The 23,285-nt window shown below is 28.0% G+C and overlaps 1 non-coding gene across 1 annotated transcript; it reads right to left on the bottom strand.

Annotated features, from left to right (window-relative positions):
* Positions 1-22,660: 22,660 nt before the first annotated feature.
* Positions 22,661-22,767, bottom strand: LOC139886844 (small nucleolar RNA R71). Its single transcript, XR_011772705.1, has one exon. It is a non-coding gene; the product is annotated as a small nucleolar RNA R71 (small nucleolar RNA).
* Positions 22,768-23,285: the final 518 nt, after the last annotated feature.

Here is a 23,285-nt window from a genome sequence, read left to right as displayed (position 1 = left end):
ATCTTCACCTGAGACAAAACATGCTTAAAGTGTCAACCAAAATGGTTGAGTGAACAACATAGGTTTATCAATAATAACCAAGTTTTTAGACCACAAGATTTAATTATAAAGTTTAATCAGTTCGGTAGTAGTGATGGGGTATATGATATCGAAATTAACCATAAGTTACCCTAAACACATCACGTTTGTGTCGTTGAATCATTATTATGTATCCATTGACCAACGGTCATCCGGATAGAGACGTCACTCTCAATAGCGCTACTCACAATAACTAAGCTTGCCAAAATTCCAGTAACTAACGATATCATGGAAAGGATTTAGCATGAACCAAAGCATGTCATAGCACAGTTTGAACTAATCAAAATAATGTTTTAGTGTACTTGTGTCTAAGCGTAAAACAGTTTAAAAGCAAGCATGTGTCTCACCCCAAAAGTTCAAAATATGTATATAAAGATAGATAAAAAGTGGGGCTATGAAGTTCACCTTAGTAGCAAGTAGATATTCCACGCAAGTAGTAAGAACGGAGAATGTAATCAGAGATCTCAACCTAGAGATATGATGTTCGATTAGTTAATGTCTAATAGACATAAAGTTTGTTTATTAATATAGCAAACTATATTAACAGTGAACGTTTTCGAAAAAAAAGTTTTATTTATATAAGTGATAATATACTTAGTGTACTTAAGTGTTACTATATAGATAAGTGTATAAATTATACTTATAATGGTATTATTAGTCTTTAATTATTCAACTATTATGTAACTTATCATTATATGTTACATATATAATTATACCTATGTGATACATACATATATATTCTTTATTCATTATTATACATGTATGTTTTCATAACTATATGATATATATATACATTAGGTGTAGGTGTTACATATACATAAGTGTAAGATGATACATATATATATATATATATATATATATATATATATATATATATATATATATATATATATATATATATATTATGTATATATATATATATATACACACTTATTACTTTTATTACTATGTTTATTAACTTATATAACTTACATAATACACATTCATACATTACGTATGTATATACCTAAATATATACACACGCATATACCTACCTATACATATGTACATACATACGTATGCATACACGCATGCATATATATCATCTTCATTATACGTCACTAATTATAATATCATAACTTTTTAATTAACATAATAACTAATCATATTCATTAACTTTAATCCTTATTTTCCATATGTATTATCCAAACTTATAACCCTAATCTTTTTAATCATACTTAACCAAATCTTCTAACTCCTTACTTATAAAATACATAATCATAATTTATAATCTAACTCATGATCATAATCTTCATCTTATTATTAACTAGCTTATCAACCAATAACCCTAATCTTTTTATTATATAAACAATTCCTTTTCATAATCTATATCATAATCATTATTATTTACTAATAAACTTTTATTATTAACTAACTTATTATTCAAAACCCTATTCTCTCATTATCAATATTCATTCATAATCTTTTAATCTAGCTTATTAACAACCATAACACTTTTTAAATTTTTACAATCTTATTAATCACAACCTTCACCTACATAAAATCATAATCATAATCTTATACTAGTTCATACCCTTTTTATCATTATCATTATCTTTATTACTAATAACATTCATGATCTAGTTTGTTAATCACTAATCATTCACATATTCTTTTATGATAACATTAATCTTATTAACTTGATAACTAACCATAAACTTTTATTCATATTCATAACCTAATAATCCATTAACATAAAATCATAACCTTTACTTATTAAACTAGTTTATTATTCATTAACCATAATCTTTATTCATACTTGATGTTCATAATCATACTCAATTTTATTAAATCTATTAATATAATACTTCATCTATTAATCATAATCATTTTTTATAACCTTTAACTATTTTAATTAACTTCACAAACAAGATTATAATTAATCAACATGAAACAATGAAAATAATAGATTAAGTAAGTATGATTATCATTAGGATTTAGGGATACCTTAAGAGGGAAAAATCAAGAAAAGATGTGATGAATATGGGCTGAAACAGGAGCTGAATCCCAGCAGAGGATCACGGCCCAATTGATAATGCTAAAAACGAACATATATTTCATAGCATTATCCCTCAAGAAAGACAAGCTTTTAGTTGCAATTGTTCTATTTACAAGTGATATTCGTTTAAATAATAAAAGGTGAAGACAAAAGACAGATTCGACGAATTGAAGACGCAAACGATCAAAAAGCTAAAAAGTACAAAGTACAATCAAAGTGGTTCAAATTATTGATGAGAAACGTCTCAAAATTAGAAGAGTACAAGACGCAAAACGCAAAGTACAAGATATTAAATTGTACGCAAGGACGTTCAAAAATCCGGAACCGGGACTAGAGTCAACTCTCAATGCTCGACGCAACGGACTAAAAGTTACAAGTCAACTATGCATATAAATATAATATAATATATAAATAATTCTTAAAATAATTTATATATTATATATATTTAATTAAACCGTCGGCAAGAAGAAAACAACCAAATGTGAGCTGTCCCAGCTTGCCACGCGATCGCATGTGAAAGGACCCGTCCTAATCCATCCGGACAAAGTCCACATCGATTACAAACGATTCACAATAGTTGGTTACATCGCGAGGTACTTGACCTCTATATGATACATTTTACAAACATTGCATTCGCTTTGAAAAGACAAACTTCCTTACATTGAAAATTGATGATATGCATACCATTTCATAATATATCTAATTATAATTATCTTAATAATAATCTTGATGAACTCGACGACTCGAATGCAATGTCTTTTAAAATATGTCATGAATGACTCCAAGTAATATCTTTAAAGTGAGCAAATGCACAGCGGAAGATTTCTTTCATACCTGAGAATAAACATACTTTAAAGTGTCAACCACAAGGTTGGTGAGTTCATTAGTTTAACGTAAATAATCATTTCCATCATTTTAATAGACCACAAGATTTTCATTTCTCATAAACATACGTCCCATACATAGAGACAAAAATATCATTCATATGGATTGAACACCTGGTAACCGACATTCACAATATACATATAAGAATATCCCCATTATTCCGGGATCCTCCATCGGACATGATATAAATTTTGAAGTACTAAAGCATCTGGTACTTTGGATGGGGCTTGTTGGGTCCGATAGATCTATCTTTAGAGTTCGCGTCAATTAGGGTGTCTGTTCCCTAATTCTTAGATTACCAGACTTAATAAAAAGGGGCATATTCGATTTCGATAATTCAACCATATAATGTAGTTTCGATTACTTCTGTCTATTTCGTAAAACATTTATAAAAATTTGCGCATGTATTCTCAGCCCAAAAATATAAAGGGTAAAAAGGTAATTGAAACTCACCAAATGTATTTTGTAGTAAAAATACATATTACAACATTGAATAATGCAGGGTTGGCCTCGGATTCACGAACCTATATCATTCGTATATATATATATTAATACATATATTTATAATTGAACAAATATGTATATTATTGGTAATATAAGTCTTAATATTAATAACTTATATGCTTCATTATATTCATTTTATTTATTTTAATAAATAAGATATTAATATAGTTTGCATTTGTGTTATAAAATATATTGTTATGTAAAGATCATTTGCTAGTTAAATTAATGATAATATTAAAATATGAATGATAATTCTATTAGATTTAATATTAATAATATTAATGCAAATTTTATATAAAATGATAAGTTTAATAATAATAATGATAATGAAAAATAATAATCTTGATAATAATACATAATACTTCATAATAATAATTATTAATATACGATCTTATTACTAATGATAGTCATTATAATAATACTTTTGTTAATAATAATAATAAGTCTACAATGGTACTAATACTAATATTAATGGTACTAATAATAATAGTTTGTGTTATTTTCGTTGGAACAATAATAATAATAATCATATTCGAAATAATAATAATAATGGTACTTTGTATTAATAATAATAATACTAAATATTTATATTTCGTAAAGATAATAATATTAGTAATCATAACATTAGTAAGAATTTACTTTATTCAATCATAATAATAATAATGTTAATACTAATTTTTCTTATTGTAATGATAATAATATTCATAAACTTAGTATTATCCATAATTATCATATCCATAATCTTAATCGTAATAATTAATAGTAACAATAATAATACAATAATAATGATACAGTTAATATTAATAATGTTAATACTAATGATATTAATAAATGATAATATTTAGTAATAGGATGATACTAGTGAGTAATATTAATAACATAACAATACAATAATAATAATAATAATAATAATATTAATAACATTAATGATAATAACAATAACAATAATAATAATAATAATAATAATAATAATAATAATAATAATAATAATAATAATAATAATAATAATAATAATAATAATAATAAGTTGATAAGTGAACTACCTTTAAAAGCTCAAAAATATACAAAACTGCCCAAGCCGGGACTCGAACCCGCGACCCCTCGAACACCCGACAATTCATCAAACCAACAGACCGTTTCTGTTTTTCCTGGAATTACACCCACCTGAATAAATATAACCCGTATGTATTTCAGTTAATTTTCTTCCCTTCTTCATCACTTTCCAATCGATCCCAAAATTACACAATAATCAAAACAGCGAGTTATACAGTTTAAATTATATTAAAATTCGAAGCAGAAACGTATTGTGATTATTTATCTTAACAGAACCGAAAAGAAAGAAAAAAAATAAAAAAATATCCACAACTGCTGTTCGTCGAAGGGTTTTTAAAAAAAAATTGATTTCAAATTACATAAAGTTTTAGCCAACGACTTCCACACAAAATAAGTTTCAAAATACACTTAGAATCATTATCCATCCTCAATTGATCCATAGCTACAAAAATGAATTCAAATTTTATGATTTACAAACCATTTGACTTTTATTGCAAAAACTTTGACTCTTAAATTCGTGATGAATACGTTGAATTGAAATCTGAAACTTTGGAGATATGTTGAGTTGATGATTCCTAACATATATGTTTTAATAGATTTTTAAAATCATTACGAAATCGATCTTTGGGTATATTTGGTGAAGAACAGAAAAAAAATAAAAATGCTGTACACTCTTTGCTGTAAAAAAATTCGATTTTAATAAATTGTGGACTGTGTTTTTGAGTAACTGATTGAATTAATGATCTTATACATTGTTTAAATTTGTTTTCTTGTGAAGATAAGACCGACCAATGCTCACAGACTAACAGTTAAAATAAAAGGAACAGATGAAATAAATAAAAAAATAAAACGCGTAATATATATATATATATATATATATATATATATATATATATATATATATATATATATCTATATATATCTATATCAGTATACTTGGTTATTTACTTCCTGTATTTATATTTATTTTATTAACCATATATACGTATGTATAAATAAATATACAGCAGTATTTTATGTAACTGTATTTTTTTATAGCGATTTTTATCTATATCTATATAAATTTATATAAGGAAACTTAATAATATTAATAATACATATCTTAATTTTGAATATTATTAATAGAACTAATAATGATAATATATAATCTTAATGCTAATAATAATATTGATAACAATCCTATTAATTATTAATTATCATAACACTGATAATAATTATATTAATTATAATAATATTAGGTATTAATAATAAAAATTATAATAATAATATTAATAATAATAACAATATTGATAAAGATAATAATAATAATTATACGTATTCATTGATAATAGCTAAAATTGTAATCTTGCTACTATTTACTATATGATTAATGATAACAACAATACTAATAATAATAGTAGTTATATAACAAATCAATATATAAGATTTTCATTTTTATTTATTATATATAATAATAGTAATACACATGTATTAGAATTCCTATCTATATAAAAAAATAATAAAAATATTAATACTACGGATTTTAATATTAATATCGGTATTGATAATAACAATGAAAGTACTCATAATAAAAATTAATATAACAATTATGTTTTAATTTATTATTTATTATTAATTATATAATATTTAATAATTATATGATATATGATCTTTATTGAATGTTTAATATATATTTAGTTACATACATACTTGCACACAATGGTTTGTGAATCGTCGGGAATGGTCACAGGTTAAATGAATACATGAACACGGTTCAAAAATTGTTGAGACTCAACATTACAGACTTATCTAACAGACTTTGCTTATCGTGTCAAAATTATATATAGATTAAGTTTAAATTTAGTCGGAAAATCCCGGGTCATCACAGTACCTACACGTTAAAGAAATTTCGTCCCGAAATTTGAGTGAGGTCGTCATGGCTAACAATAAATATGTTTTCCTGACGAATATGAGCTGATAAATTGAGTTTTATCATCATCGAGTAATATGGATAAAACATTTCGTTTTTACGAAGGGTACGAGTGAAGCTATCATGAAAGAGTGAAATGAGTAAATGTAGATTCGTCATATCTTTTGACGTAGCCAGGATTGAATTTAGAAAATAAGGTGTGTCTTAACTATTGACATTGTCTTGGTTGAATTCCGGAATTCAAGGGATTTAAAGATACTCTTCAAAATCTAAAAGATTTGATTCTTCGGCGAGTAAGAAAATTAGGATTCTCTAATTAAATGCGGAGATCTGCCTTGATTTTTCTATCAGATATGTCACTATAAATTAACTTCTTCCGTTCCGTTACTTTTACCATTCCTATACCCAATTCCCAAATTCAAAACTTTATGAAAAATGCTTAATCCGGCTCTGATCCTTGTCCTTTTTCTTACTATCTTAACATTCATTCTCCTTTTCCAACTCCCACCTGAAGAATCTGTTTATTTCTATTATGCTCTAGGGATTATTGTATTTATAATCCTCCCGTGTCTTTATATTGCTATACGTACTGATATCCACGGTTTGTAATTTCGGTGTTGTCATTGGGATTTATATTCTCCCTTATATTTCAAAGCTCTATGCTTTTGTTTTTTTCTCTTCCCGACTTCAAGTCAAGCGAATAATGGTCCAGAATTCGTAGATATAGTGTTTCTAATGATTATAATGTTTTAAGCAGGAAGGAACGTGATAGCACGATTTGATTTTCAAATTTATCAACATCACGGAAGATAGAACCATAAAGAATACATTTTCTTGATTTGTTCAGGAGTTAAGTAGAATGAAAGGGTTATATAACATGGCACATGATGACGTTATGATCAGTGAATCATCACGTTCCATTAGAAGCTCAGCATGACTTACTGTAATATAATCACGTTGATCAAGTGTCATTATATTATACTAACTCATGCATCAGTTCCCACCACTACTTCAATAACATTCATATTTTAAGCTCGAAAGTTTACAGAATATAGAAACTAACAGTTTCTATATGATGTAACACTGATAGCACGAATGATTTCAGATAAGAATAGTTATGAAAATATCTTCAGAAATATGAAGGATATTTATAATGAAAGATACGATGATATCTTGGAATTTCTAATATCGATGGATGATGAAGAAGATTTATCCGTAAAGGTTTAGATTCGGAAGCAAGGTATTCGCTAAAGATTTCATCAGAAACAGAATCATTTGGATTCTTTGAAGTCAAACTTATTCTTTGCGATTTGTCCACGTCGTTCTTCATAGTTTCGCATAATCTGCTTTTCGGTACTAAATTTTCTATTGAATGTTTCCAATATAATGATACACAGGAAGCACGAAGAGGTATATAATTTCGGACGAGAATATTTATGAAAATATCCTCAGAAATATCGAAGATATTGATGAAGATATTTTGGGAATTTCTAAGTTTGATGGTTGATGGAGAAAGATTTTCCGCAAGATTTTAACATGACTTCGGAGCAAGATATTCTCTAAAGATTTCAACGGATCTAGATTTATCTGGGTTCTATGAATTTAGGGTATGTTACTTGTATTTCTCCTTGGTTTCCTTTATGGTTAGCTCAATCCGCTTTCCAGTTCCATCTTTTCTGAGCTTTTCCAACATACTAATCTTTATCATCAAACTTTCGATGATTATGGTCACTTACGGTTATCTACAGTTTCTGCTACTTCATTCAGCTTTTTCAACATTCAGAGTATTGATTTGTGACTGAATGCTTTTCAGAATTTCAGAATGAGAGATCATAATTCTAAGAGATAAATGTCATATATATAACTGTTGATGTAGATATGCTGTGAGTTTTCAAAGTACTGATTGCTGATTCCCGGTAATTGTTATGGAAGTTCTTGTTATAAGATGCGGAAGAGTATATGATAGGGTTTCAATGAATAAATATAATGATTTATCAGAGAGATTTAAGCCAAAAAGCAACGAGGTTGCTGGTACGTCTGCTGGTAATATGGTGGAATATAAAAGAATTCTCCGGTATCAAAAGGGTAATTGTATATATCAGGATTATAGTAAGGCTACTTCGAATGAAAAGTCGAAGTTGACTTGCTGGAGCTGTGACAAAATTGGCTACTTTAAAAAGGGATCGCAATGTTATTTTTACTAATAAATGTCAAAGGATCTGACGTGGCTACGTGTTAAACTTTTACTCAGTTGCCGAAAGTTTCTCAGGTGCATAATTATATGCATAAATCTTTCCTTCCGTTAATGAAGTGCGGTTGATTCATCCTAACGTTTGAGGTGTCTTCAAGAATCATGAAAGGTTTGAATGCAGATTGTAATCGTCAAGATACAAATGAGGTTTAAGATGAAATCAAGTGGCAACTTGAAGAAATGTTTAGTTTCATATGTTATATTCAATATTTTAATTCATTTTAATTGTCCAATGTTATTAGTCCACAGTTAACAGTCCAATAATTCATATATAATTTAATATATAATATTCGAATTAATTAATACGTATCGTGACCCGTATACATGTCTCAGACTCGATCACAACTCAAATTATATATATTATTGTAGAATCAACCTCAACCCTACTCGTTCATTACTGCATATAGAGTGTCTATGGTTATTCCAAATAATATATATAAATGCGTCGATATGATATGTCAAAACCTTGTATACATGTCCCGATATTTAAAGTGCGTAAAAATAAATAACAGAAATTTAAATGACGAATAATAAATTGCGTAAAGTAAATAATAGAAATTAAATGACGATAAATAAAATTGCGAGAATATAAATTGCGATAAATAAACTGCGATAAATAAATTGCGATAATTAAATGGTAATACGGAATTAACAGTTAGCTAGGAACAGTTAGCTAGGATTTTGTTAGCGTGGATTCTTAATAGAATTTCATATTGTTAATTAATCTGTTTCTAATCAATTTTTATTGTGTCCATTATTTCTTCGTTATGCCACTTGATGGATTCTGATAGATCAAAATCCAAAATTGTAATTGGATGAATATGGTTATTCTGTGGTGAATGGATTTGTATATCGGTAGATGTAAGTAGGATAGTATATGACTTGTTGAAACAGATTCGAAGAACGTACAATGTAACTTATTAACGTGAAATTTAAATAGTCCTCGGGTATTACCTACCCGTTAAAATATTTTCACAATTAACAGTTTGTACAAGAGAATTTTTTTAATTACAATCTTTATGAAAACATATATACATATATATTTTCTTCAGATGTATTCATGGATTTAATGAGTTAATATGATATTAAACTAATTTGCTTTTCAGTTGGAACTAGAATAAATAATCTCTAAAACTTTAGAGATTACATATTCGCCATGTCGAACGAAGATAAATGAGATAGAACGATACGTAGAACGAAGATCCTACTCAAAGTACATATGATGATATTGAAGCTTGGATTGTTGATGGTACTGGTGCTGTTATTGATTGTACTGTTGGTGCCGGTGATGTTGCTGAAGCTGGTACATTTTGCACCATATTCTCCGAATTGATTATTCGAGCCCGAAGTTCGTTGACTTATTACTCCAGGATGATTGTTGGTAACGAGCGGATAAATAAGGTTCATAATTGTGGATAGAATATAATCTTGTCGAGTTACCCTGGAAATGAGACTAAAAATGGTGTCTCGAACAGGTTCGCCGGTAAACACTTCAGGTTCATTGTCGAGGGGTGAATTCGGTTGGTGGAAGGGATTGCCTTCTGCGTGTTTCCATTAATTAAGTCGACTATGAACCCATCAAATTAATTGATAATGGCTGATTGGTTGATTCATGCCGATGACGCTGTTTTTGGAGCTTAGGTGAACATCTATGTCGGAATAGCTGTCAGAATAACTATCGGAATAGCTATCGGAATCTGAGGGACTCGAACTGGTTGCAGGATTCATTTCGTACGATCAGATGAAGGATTTTCGATAAGAAATAGATTATAGGATGTAGATTAGTACCCTGCAATACATAATTTACATATGCATATATAATACTAAAATCCCATAAGTTACGGAGGAATCTACGGAAGTTTTCAGGCAAAGTTACAGTAACAGATACGCTAAAATATGAAGTAGCAGATACGTTAAGATATGAATTTTGTCTATACACTATTCATGCAGTCAATGCAGTAAAACGTGTCTAGACTAAGAATGATAAGTAAATGATTCGCTAAGAATGATAAGCAGGTAATTTTTGACACAAAATGATAAGCAAAACTTTTGATATGCAGACACGGTAGAAGTCCAGACTCAACAATGCATCCTAATGACTTATCAGTTAGACACACTAATGCAGACATGGTTCGCTAAGACCACCGCTCTGATACCAACTGAAAGGACCCATCCTAATCCATCTGGACAAAGTCCACATTGATTACAAACGATTCACAATAGTTGGTTACATCGCGAGGTACTTGACCTCTATATGATACATTTTACAAACATTGCATTCGTTTTGAAAAGACAAACTTCCTTACATCGAAAATTGATGATATGCATACCATTTCATAATATATCTAATTATAATTATCTTAATAATAATCTTGATTGACTCGACGACTCTAATGCAATGTCTTTTGAAATATGTCATGAATGACTCCAAGTAATATCTTTAAAGTGAGCAAATGCACAGTGGAAGATTTCTTTCATACCTGAGAATAAACATGCTTTAAAGTGTCAACCACAAGGTTGGTGAGTTCATTAGTTTAACATAAATAATCATTTCCATCATTTTAATAGACCACAAGATTTTCATTTCTCATAAACATACGTCCCATACATAGAGACAAAAATATCATTCATATGGATTGAACACCTGGTAACCGACATTCACAATATACATATAAGAATATCCCCATCATTCCGGGATCCTCCATCAGACATGATATAAATTTTGAAGTACTAAAGCATCCGGTACTTTGGATGGGGCTTGTTGGGCCCGATAGATCTATCTTTAGAGTTCGCGTCAATTAGGGTGTCTGTTCCCTAATTCTTAGATTACCAGACTTGATAAAAAGGGGCATATTCGATTTCGATAATTCAACCATATATTGTAGTTTCGATTACTTGTGTCTATTTCGTAAAACATTTATAAAAATTTGCGCATGTATTCTCAGCCCAAAAATATAAAGGGTAAAAAGGTAAATGAAACTCACCAAATGTATTTTGAAGTAAAAATACATATTACAACATTGAATAATGCAGGGTTGGTCTCGGATTCACGAACCTATATCATTCGTATATATATATTAATACATATACTTGTAATTGAACAAATATGTATATTATTGGTAATATAAGTCTTAATATTAATAACTTATATGCTTCATTATATTCATTTTATTTATTTTAATAAATAAGATATTAATATAGTTTGCATTTGTGTTATAAAATATATTGTTATGTAAAGATCATTTGCTAGTTAAATTAATGATAATATTAAAATATGAATGATAATTCTATTAGATTTAATAATAATAATAATATTAATGTAAATTTTATATAAAATGATAAGTTTAATAATAATAATGATAATGAAAAATAATAATCTTGATAATAATACATAATACTTCATAATAATAATTATTAATATACGATCTTATTACTAATGATAGTCATTATAATAATACTTTTGTTAATAATAATAATAAGTCTACAATGGTACTAATACTAATATTAATGGTACTAATAATAATAGTTTGTGTTATTTTCATTGAAACAATAATAATAATCATATTCGAAATAATAATAATAATGGTACTTTGTATTAATAATAATAATACTAAATATTTATATTTCGTAAAGATAATAATATTAGTAATCATAACATTAGTAAGAATTTACTTTATTCAATCATAATAATAATAATGTTAATACTAATTTTTCTTATTTTAATGATAATAATATTCATAAACTTAGTATTATCCATAATTATCATATCCATAATCTTAATCATAATAATAAATAGTAACAATAGTAATACAATAATAATGATACAGTTAATATTAATAATGTTAATACTAATGATATTAATAAATGATAATATTTAGTAATAGGATGATACTAGTGAGTAATATTAATAACATAACAATACAATAATAATAATAATAATAATAGTATTAATAACATTAATGATAATAACGATAATAATAATAATAATAATAATAATAATAATAATAATAATAATAAAAATAATAATAATAATAATAATAATAATAATAATAATAATAATAATAATAATAATAATAAGTTGATAAGTGAACTACCTTTAAAAGCTAAAAAATATACAAAACTGCCCAAGCCGGGACTCGAACCCGCGACCCCTCGAACATCCGACAATTCATCAAACCAACAGACCGTTTCTGTTTTTCCTGGAATTACACCCACCCGAATAAATATAACCCGTATGTATTTTAGTTAATTTTCTTCCCTTCTTCATCACTTTCCAATCGATCCCAAAATTACACAATAATCAAAACAGCGAGTTAAACAGTTTAAATTATATTAAAATTCGAAGCAGAAACGTATTGTGATTATTTATCTTAACAGAATTGAAAAGAAAGAAAAAAAATAAAAAAATATCCACAACTGCTGTTCGTCGAAGGGTTTTAAAAAAAAATTGATTTCGAATTACATAAAGTTTTAGCCAACGACTTCCACACAAAATAAGTTTCAAAATACACTTAGAATCATTATCCATCCTCAATTGATCCATAGCTACAAAAACGAATTCAAATTTTATGATTTACAAACCATTTGACTTTTATTGCAAAAACTTTGACTCTTATTTTCGTGATGAATACGTTGAATTGAAATCTGAAACTTTGGAGATATGTTGAGTTGATGATTCCTAACATATCTATTTTAATAGATTTTTAAAATCATTACGAAATCGATCTTTGGGTATATTTGGTGAAGAACATGAAAAAAAAGGCTGTACACTCTTTGCTGTAAAAAAATTTCGATTTTAATAAATTGTGGACTGTGTTTTTGAGTAACTGATTGAATTAATGATCTTATACATTGTTTAAATTTGTTTTCTTGTGAAGATAAGACCGACTAATGCTCACAGACTAACAGTTAAAATAAAAGGAACAGATGAAATAAATAAAATAAATAAAATGCGTAATATATATATATATATATATATATATATATATATATATATATATATATATATATATATATATATATATATATATATATATATATATATATATATATATCAGTATACTTGGTTATTTACTTCCTGTATTTATATTTATTTTATTAACCATATATATGTATGTATAAATAAATATACAGCAGTATTTTATGTAACTGTATTTTTTTATAGCGATTTTTATCTATATAAATTTATATAAGGAAACTTAATAATATTAATTATACATATCTTAATTTTGAATATTATTAATAGAACTAATAATGATAATATATAATCTTAATGCTAATAATAATATTGATAACAATCCTATTAATTATTAATTATTATAACACTGATAATAATTATATTAATTATAATAATATTAGGTATTAATAATAATAATAATAATAATATTAATAATAATAACAATATTGATAAAGATAATAATAATAATTATACGTATTCATTGATAATAGCTAAAATTGTAATCTTGCTACTATTTACTATATGATTAATGATAACAACAATACTAATAATAATAGTAGTTATATAACAAATCAATTGTGTAAGATTTTCATTTTCATTTATTATATATAATAATAGTAATACACATGTATTAGAATTCCTATCTATATAAAAAAATAATAATAATAATAATACTACGGATTTTAATATTAATATCGGTATTGATAATAACAATGAAAGTACTCATAATAAAAATTAATATAACAATTATGTTTTAATTTATTATTTATTATTAATTATATAATATTTAATAATTATATGATATATGATCTTTATTGAATGTTTAATATATATTTAGTTACATACATACTTGCACACAATGGTTCGTGAATCGTCGGGAATAGTCACAGGTTAAATGAATACATGAACACAGTTAAAAAATTGTTGAGACTCAACATTACAGACTTATCTAACAGACTTTGCTTATCGTGTCGAAATCATATATAGATTAAGTTTAAATTTAGTCAGAAATTCCCGGGTCATCACAGCATGGCCAGGAAGAAGGAATTTCATGCGGTCGCATGACCCAAAATGTTAGGCCACATCTATAAATTTCGCAGTTTTTGGCCGAATAAAACACATCTTTTTATCTTCTCTATCTATCAACGTATTATATATATAAATATATTATAATTTTAATTTTAATTTTAATTTTAATAATAATAAGGGTATGTTAGCGAATGTTGTAAGGGTGTAAGTCGAAATTATGTCCGTGTAATGCTACGCTATTATTAATCATTGTAAGTTATGTTCAACCTTTTTAAATTAATGTCTCGTAGCTAAGTTATTATTATGCTTATTTAAGTCGAAGTAATCATGATGTTGGGCTAAATATTTAAGTTGGGGTAATTGGGCTTTGTACCATAATTAGGGTTTGGACAAAAGAACGACACTTGTGGAAATTAGACTATGAGCTATTAATGGGCTTTATATTTGTTTAATTAAATGATAGTTTGTTAATTTAATATAAAGATTTACAATTGGACGTACCTATAAATAACCACATACACTCGATCGGACACGATGGGCGGGATGTTTATAAGTACTAATAATCGTTCATTTAACCGGACACGGGAATGGATTAATAGTTAATGGACTTATTAAAATAGGGGTAAATTACATACAAGGACACTTGGTGTAATTATAGTTTAAGTCCCCAATTAGTTGGAATATTTGACTTCGGATATAAGGATAATTTGACGAGGACACTCGCACTTTATATTTATGACTGATGGACTGTTATGGACAAAAACCAGATGGACATATTGAATAATCCAGGACAAAGGACAGTTAATCCATGGTAATAAACTAAAATCAACACCTCAAACATCATGATTATGGAAGTTTAAATAAGCATAATTCCTTTATTTAATATTTAATTGCACTTTTAATTATCGCACTTTAATTTATTGTCATTTTAATTATCGCACTTTTATTATCGTAATTTTATTTATTCTCATTTTATTTATCGCACTTTAATTTATCGCACTTTAATTATTGTCATTTACTTTACGCTTAAAATTAAGTTATAATAATAATACTACTTATTTATATATATATTTACAAATATAGTTTTAAAAATATAGTGTTAAACTTGGCTAGCTCCCTGTGGAACGAACCAGACTTACTAAAAACTACACTACTGTACGATTAGGTACACTGCCTATAAGTGTTGTAGCAAGGTTTAGGTATACCCACTCTTTAAATAAATAAATAACTTGTGTAAAATTGTATCGTATTTAATAGTATTTTGTAGTAAAAATATAACTATTTCGTATACACCTCTGCACACATCAAGTTTTTGGCGCCGCTGACGGGGATCGCCGAAGCGAAACGCTATTAAAAAAAATTTAAGCTTTAATTCATTTTTATAAAAATACGTTTTATATAATATAATCAAAAATATAAAATAAAAAGAAAAATATATATCTATATTTTTAAGTTTAGTTAAATTTAAAAAGTTTATATTTCTATTTATTTTGAAAAGTTATAAAAAAAACTAATAAGTAAATTTTTCTTATTTATAAGTTTTATATAAATATTTTACAAAAATATAAATCAGAAAAAAAGTAAAAATAATCGGGCCTGGTACTGTAGAAGCCCAATTTGTGATCCGAAATTCAGGCCCATGCGATCGCATGAACCGGAAGCTTCAAATCCATGCGACCGCATGGTGATGTCTGACACGTCTGAAACCTAGGACAGCCGAATTAGGGTTAAGTTAATTAATTATTATTATTATTATTATTAATTACCTAATTAGGGTTTATTTTAATAATAATTTAGTTTAGTTGTTATTTATTTTATATTTTTAAGTTATATTTAGTTTTATTAATATAATAAATACTTTTATAAAATAATATTTGTATAAAAATAAGTAATTTTATTATTTTTTATCTTTTTCTAAATTGTATATTTTAATTATTTATTTGTATATTTTTCGCTCGTAACTAGTTTTATGATATAGTAAAAGCCATAGTTTATTTTTATTTCTATATTTTTAGGCTTTGCCGTGAAATCCCTTAAGTGCTTTTTCTTTAGACTAAGATTTAGGTGCTTTAGAATTTTGTGACGCCGTTTTAAGATTTTAGTACTTTTTAAGTTATTGCCGTTTTGGATATAGAATTCCTTTTAAGCTTTAATACCTTTAGGCGCAACTTTTTAGATTTAATTTTTAGACTTTTAAGTTTCAACGTTTTTCTTTCTTATTTTTATTTTTTGACCTTTTATTTTTCGACGTTTTCCGACGTGCTCTTTTTCTTTCATATTTCTCGACGCTCTAGATTTTAGGACATAGAATTTTCTATTTCTTCTCTAAAAATTCAAAACGAAAAATTATTTTAAGCGGTTAAATTGATAGACATCCAAAATATTCTGGTTCGTAGTAATATTCGGATTTGTTAGTAGCTAGTTGTGGGCTTCCGATTTAAAGGGTCCTGGCTACCTGCTGCATCTATTGGCTATTCGAAACGTGGGCAAAATCAGAAAAGTCTATTAATTTTGATAACTTATATAATTTTTATTTTTTTTTAACTAATAGGATATTCAGTGAATGCACCGAGCAAAACGTTCACCACCTTTTATACGTTCACCACCTGTAACTCGATCAAGACATCTAGCCAATATTGTCGCCGTTGATTTTTCTTTAGAATCGTCATCCAGTCGACCAAGTACTCCAATTCAAATTTTCGATAATCCATTTTTTGAACCCGACCTCACAATTGAGAATCCGAAGGATATTCAGGGACAATTCAGAGATCCTGAACCACTAATATTTCCTTCGGAACCACCAATCATTCAAACGGAGATTGTCGAGGAACAACCCATTAAATCAGAATCCTCTAGTGATTCAGATTCAATAAATTCAATCATGGAAAATCTGGAACCTCTAAGTATGGAAGACCGAATGAGAGCTAAACGTACTGGCCAAGGTCGCGCAATTACTCAACCAGACATTAATGCGCCAGATTATGAAATAAAAGGACAAATCCTACACATGGTAACTAATCAATGCCAGTTTAGTGGTGCGCCGAAGGAAGATCCAAAAGAACATCTTCGTACCTTTAATAGGATTTGTACTTTATTTAAAATCCGAGAAGTGGAGGATGAACAGATCTATCTCATGTTATTTCCCTGGACTTTAAAGGGAGAAGCTAAAGATTGGTTAGAATCATTACCTGAAGGGGTGATTGATACATGGGATGTTTTAGTTGAAAAATTTCTTAAACAATTCTTTCCGACATCTAAAGCCGTGAGACTTCAAGGAAAAATTGTTACGTTCACACAAAAGCCAAACGAAACTCTATATGAAGCGTGGACAAGATTTTGAAAGTTATTGAGAGGATGTCCGCAATATGGTTTAGACACTTATCAAATAGTACAAATATTCTACCAAGAATGCGACATCACTACAAGAAAAGACATCGATATAGCAGCTGGTGGTTCCATTATGAAGAAAACCGCAACTGAAGCTTACAAAATTATTGATAGCACTGCTTCCCACTCACATGAGTGGCATCAAGAAAAAGATATCGTTAGATCATCTAAAGCAGCTAGAGCCGATTCTAGCCATGACTTTGATTCCATTTCCGCAAAGATAGATGCTGTCGAGAGACGAATGGAAAAGATGACTAAAGATATTCACTCAATAAGAATTAGTTGTGAGCAGTGTGGAGGACCACATTTGACAAAAGATTGTCTCAGTATTGAACAAACAATGGAACAAAGAGAGAATGTTTCATATATAAACCAAAGGCCTGGAAATAATTATCAGAATAATTATCAACCGCCAAGACCAATCTACAATCAAAACCAGAATTATAACCGAAATGTTCCATACAACAACCAACAAGGTCCTAGTAATCAACAAGTATCCAACAATACTTACAATCAGTAAAGACCTATTTTTCAAAAAAAACCACCTGATAATGCTAAAAACGAACATATATTTCATAGCATTATCCCTCAAGAAAGACAAGCTTTTAGTTGCAATTGTTCTATTTACAAGTGATATTCATTTAAATAATAAAAGGTGAAGACAAAAGACATATTCGACAAATTGAAGACGCAAATAACCAAAAAGCTCAAAAGTACAAAGTACAAATTACAAGAGTACAAGACGCGAAACGCAAAATACAAGATATTAAATTGTACGCAAGGACGTTCGAAAATCCGAAACCGGGATCAAAGTCAACTCTCAACGCTCGACGTAACAGACTAAAAATTACAAGTCAACTATGCACAAGAATAAAATATAATATTTAAATAATTATATAAATTATTTATATATTATATATTATAATAAAAACCGTCGGCAAGCTAGGAGTCAAACTCTTGTGAGCTGGAAAAAGGGGCCATGCGATCGCATGGCCTAGAAGGCAAAAATCCATGCGATCGCATGGCAGTAGGTGACATGCCACACCCCTATAAATTCGCAGTTTGGTGATTGATTATATCCATCCATCTCTCTATCTATCATACGTAAATATATATATATATATATATATATATATATATATATATATATATATATATATATATATATATATATATATATATTACATTTTAATTTTAATTTTAATTTTAAATTCTAATAATAAGGGTATGTTAGCGAATGTTGTAAGGGTGTAAGTCGAAATTCTGTCCGTGTAACGCTACACTATTTTTAATCACTGTAAGTTATGGTTAATGTTATTTTTAAATTAATGTCTCATAGCTAAGTTATTATTATGCTTATTTAAGACGAAGTAATCGTGATGTTGGGCTAAAAAATATTAAAATTGGGTAATTGGGCTTTGTACCATAATTGGGGTTTGGATAAAAGAACGACATTTGTGGAAATTAGACTATGGACTATTAATGGGCTTTATATTAACTAAATGATACCTCGTTAATTTAATATATAGACTTATAATTTGACGTATTTATATATAACCACATACGCTTGACTGGGCACGGTGAGCGGGATATCTATAAATACCAATAATTGTTCATTTTACCGGACACGGAACTGGATTAATAGTTAATAGACTTGTTGAAATAGGGGTGGATTACATTCAAGGGTAATTGGTGTAATTGTTAACAAAGTAGTAAAGCCTTGGTTTACACGCAGTCGATAACCTGGTGTATTCATTAAATAAAGTATTAAGACCTTGTTACAATTTGAATCCCCAATTAGTTGGAATATTTGACTTCGGGAATAAGAATAATTTGACGAAGACTTTCGCACTTTCTGATTATGACTGATGGACTATTATGGACAAATCCATATGAACATATCGAATAATCCAGGACAAAGGACAATTAACCCATGGTAATAAAACTAAAATCAACACGTCAAATATCATGATTACGGAAGTTTAAATAAGCATAATTAATATATTTCATATTTAATTGCACTTTTAATTATCGCACTTTTATTTATTGTCATTATATTTAATTGCACTTTTAATTATCGTACTCTTTAATTGTCGTACTTTTTATTTATCGCATTTTTATTTATCGCAATTTCATTATCGTTATTTACTTTACGCTTTAAATTAAGTTATATTTATTTTTAATATTTTACATTAGGTTTTAACTGCGACTAAAGTTTTAAAATCGACAAACCGGTCATTAAACGGTAAAAACCCCCTTTTTATAATAATAATACTACTTATATATATTTTTGTATTTTTACAAATATAGTTTTTAAAAATATAGCGTTAAGCTTGTTTAAAAGATCCCTGTGGAAAGAATCGGACTTACTAAAAACTACACTACTGTACGATTAGGTACACTGCCTATAAGTGTTGTAGCAAGGTTTAGGTATATCCATTCTATAAATAAATAAATATCTTGTGTAAAATTGTATCGTATTTAATAGTATTTCGTAGTAAAAATATAACTATTTTATACACCACCTCGCACACATCAAGTATTTTTGGCGCCGCTGCCGGGGAAATCTTGCTTAAACGCCGGAAGCGAAACGCTATATATATATAAAAAAAGATTTTTATTAATTTTTAGTTTACTTTTATAAAAATACGCTTTTGTAAAAATACGTTTTAAAAATAAAAAAATATAAAAAAATAACAATATATTTATATTTTTAAGAGTTTGATAAAATATATAAATTATAAAATATTTATATTTATATTTTTAGTTTGTAAAAATATAGTTTTTATTCAATTTATATATATATTTTATATAAATATTAAAACTGAAAACTGAAAAAAATAAAAAACACTCGAGGCACTATACTGTAGCAGCTCAGCATTTGGCCCGGATCCGCAGCTCATGCAATCGCATGGAAAATCAACTAACACCTCATGCGATCGCATGAGGTGATTTGACTGGTCTGAAACCTCAGCTGACCAGTTTAGGGTTTTAATTAATTTATAATTATTATTATTATTATTATAACCCTAATTAGGTTTAGATTATTTAATTATTTAAGTATTAGTTTTAATTAATTTGTTTTATTTAGTGTAATTAGTTTTATAAATATATAAAATTAATAGTTTTTTAAAATAAATAATATAAAAATAATATTTTTATAAAAATTGTACTTTTTACAACGTTAAGTATTTTTTTTTTATATTTTGTATCTTTTTATTTGTTTTAGCGTAATATTTTTATTTTTCGTTCGTATTTAGTTTTAAGTCATAGTTTTTGCCATAGTTATTTTTATTTCTAGATTTTTAGGCTTTGCCGTAAAATCCCTTAAGTGCTTTTTTTTCTTTAGACTAAAATTTAGGTGCTTTAGAATTTTGCGACGCCGTTTTATAAATTTTAGTACCTTTTTAAGTTATTGCCATTTGAGATATAGTTTTTCTTTTAAGCTTTAATATTTTTAGACGCAACTTTTAATTCTTAGTTTTTAATTCCTTTTTAAGTATCGACGCGCTACTTTCTTATTTTTATTTTTCGACGCCTATTATTTTTCTACCTTTTATTTTTCGACGCTCTAGTTTATAGGACATAGATTTTTTTTTTCTATTTCTTCTCTAAAATTTCAAAACTTAAAATTATTTTAAGTGGTTAAATTGATAGACATCCATTTTCTGGTTCGTAGTAATAGTTGGATTTGTACGTGGACCGGGTTATTGGAGCCAAACAGTACTCAATTATATTGAGACCAAACGAATCCTGCCCCTCTGCTGCATCTTTTGGCTATTCGAAACCTGGGCACAATCAGAAAAGTCTATTAATTTGATAACTTAAATAATTTTTATCTTTTATAACTAATAGGATATTCAGTGAATGCACCGAGCAAAACGTTCACCACCTTTTGTACGTTCACCACCTGTAACTCGATCAAGACATCTAGCAAATATTGTCGCCGTTGATTTTTCTTTAGAATCGTCATCCAGTCGACCAAGTACTCCAATTCAAATTTTCGATAATCCACTTTTTGAACCCGACCTCACAATTGAGAATCCGGAGGATCTTCAGGGACAATTCAGAGATCCTGAACCACTAATCTTTCCTCTGGAACCACCAATCATTCAAACAGAGATTGTTGAGGAACCTACCATTAAATCAGAATCCTCTAGTGATTCAGATTCAACAAATTCAATCATGGAAAATCTGGAACCTCTAAGTATAGAAGACCGAATGAGAGCTAAACGAACTGGCCAAGGTCACGCAATTACTCAACCAGACATTAATGCGCCAGATTATGAAATCAAAGGACAAATCCTACACATGGTAACTAATCAATGCCAATTTAGTGTTGCGCCGAAGGAAGATCCAAATGAACTTCTTCGTACCTTTAATAGGATCTGTACACTATTTAAAATCCGAGAAGCGGAGGATGAACAGATATATCTCATGTTATTTCCCTGGACTTTAAAGGGAGAAGCCAAAGATTGGTTAGAATCGTTACCTGAAGGGGCGATTGATACATGGGACGTTTTAGTTGAAAAATTTCTTAAAAAATTCTTTCCGGCATCTAAAGCCGTGAGACTTCAAGAAGAAATTGTTATGTTCACACAAAAGCCAAATGAAACTCTATATGAAGCATGGACAAGATTTGGAAAGTTATTAAGAGGATGTCCGCAACATGGTTTAGACACCTATCAAAAAGTACACATATTCTACCACGGATGTGACATCACTACACGAAAAGACATAGATATAGCAGCTGGTGGTTCCATTATGAAGAAAACCGCAACTGACGCTTACAAAATTATTGATAACACTGCTTCCCACTCACATGAGTGGCACCAAGAAAAAGATATCGTTAGATCATCTAAAGCAGCTAGAGCCGATTCTAACCATGACTTAGATTCCATTTCCGCAAAGATAGATGCTGTCGAGAGACGAATGGAAAAGATGACTAAAGATATCCACTCAATACAAATTAGTTGTGAGCAGTGTGGAGGACCACATTTAACAAAAGATTGTCTCAGTATTGAACTAACAATGGAACAAAGAGAGAATGTTTCATACATAAACCAAAGGCCTGGAAATAATTATCAGAATAATTATCAACCTCCAAGACCAATCTACAATCAAAATCAGAATTATAACCGAAATGTTCCATACAACAACCAACAAGGTCCTAGCAATCAACAAGTATCCAATA

Source organism: Rutidosis leptorrhynchoides, chromosome 1 (genome assembly GCF_046630445.1).
Source record: "Rutidosis leptorrhynchoides isolate AG116_Rl617_1_P2 chromosome 1, CSIRO_AGI_Rlap_v1, whole genome shotgun sequence".
In the NCBI taxonomy this organism is placed as follows: Eukaryota; Viridiplantae; Streptophyta; class Magnoliopsida; order Asterales; family Asteraceae; genus Rutidosis; species Rutidosis leptorrhynchoides.
Note: the sequence above shows the minus strand (reverse complement) of the source record. Positions and strands in the feature narration are given on the sequence as shown.